Source organism: Austrofundulus limnaeus, unplaced genomic scaffold (assembly GCF_001266775.1).
Source record: "Austrofundulus limnaeus strain Quisiro unplaced genomic scaffold, Austrofundulus_limnaeus-1.0 Scaffold241, whole genome shotgun sequence".
In the NCBI taxonomy this organism is placed as follows: Eukaryota; Metazoa; Chordata; class Actinopteri; order Cyprinodontiformes; family Rivulidae; genus Austrofundulus; species Austrofundulus limnaeus.
The window spans coordinates 353,297-354,318 of record NW_013952643.1 but is presented as its reverse complement, the minus strand read 5'-3'; positions in this window follow the sequence as shown (position 1 = coordinate 354,318).

Sequence of the window (1,022 nt, the reverse complement as noted above, 5' to 3'; positions counted from 1 at the left end):
GCGCTGTATGTCTCTTTAAAGAAAATGTTTCATGCAGGCTTACTGCATGAGGGAAAGGAGAAAGAAATGAAAAATAATTCTGAAGAAACCTTTTCAGGAAACACACAAACGTTAAAGAACCGAAAAGCCATTGCAGCCTTTAGGTCACGTGTCAAACTCAAGGCCTGCGGGCCAAACGCCACAGCGTTTTATGTGACTCRTAAGAGCTTTAAAGATGTATTAATGCCTTTAAAATAAGCTGCTTCAAAGCCAGGATTGATCATAAACTACATCTCCAATAATGCGTGTTGATTATTCTACCTGCAAAATGACAGCATTCCAGGTGGAGGTGCACAGGGTTAAAAAGTAGCAAACAGCAGGTGAAATTCACAGTGTAAATTCGTCTTATCACTGCATTTTCTCTGACCAGCTCTGGGATTGTGGTGGGATTTCAAAATGTTTAAATGTAAGCAAAACTCTGCACTCAAAAATAGTTTTGCTGGTGTAAAGTGTGGGTAAATGGCAACAAACAGCGTGTGTTGTGGTTCCTGAGCTGTTGGCCCTGGCCTTGGTTTCATTATGACATGAGATGTGGTTAGTGTAAAATAAAAACACAACCCTGAGCCATGTGCTTCAAACTGCTTTGCAAGACTTAAAAACATTTGAAAGGACCAGCTGAGGCCTGGATTGCTTTCTTAAAGCCAGAAATAAACCACTATCTGAACCGAACAGAATTTTATCAGCACTCATGWTTGTGCCGCTGTCATGGGAATCAAAATGTTTTGTTTTGTTTGTCACAAGGACTGGCTAGTCCACACTCTGTATGAGAGATGGTTTCTCAAAACACTCTGATCCATGAGTAATACCCTGTTGGTCAGCTTTACCCAGCACACATCTGATGTTACAATAAAGAGGAAGACACAGAGTTACACTTAGTGAAATACTTTATTAGTCATCTCACCACACCTGGAAATAATAATAATAATATCCATTGCAGTCTTATATACATATATTACATTACATTACATATATACATATATTAC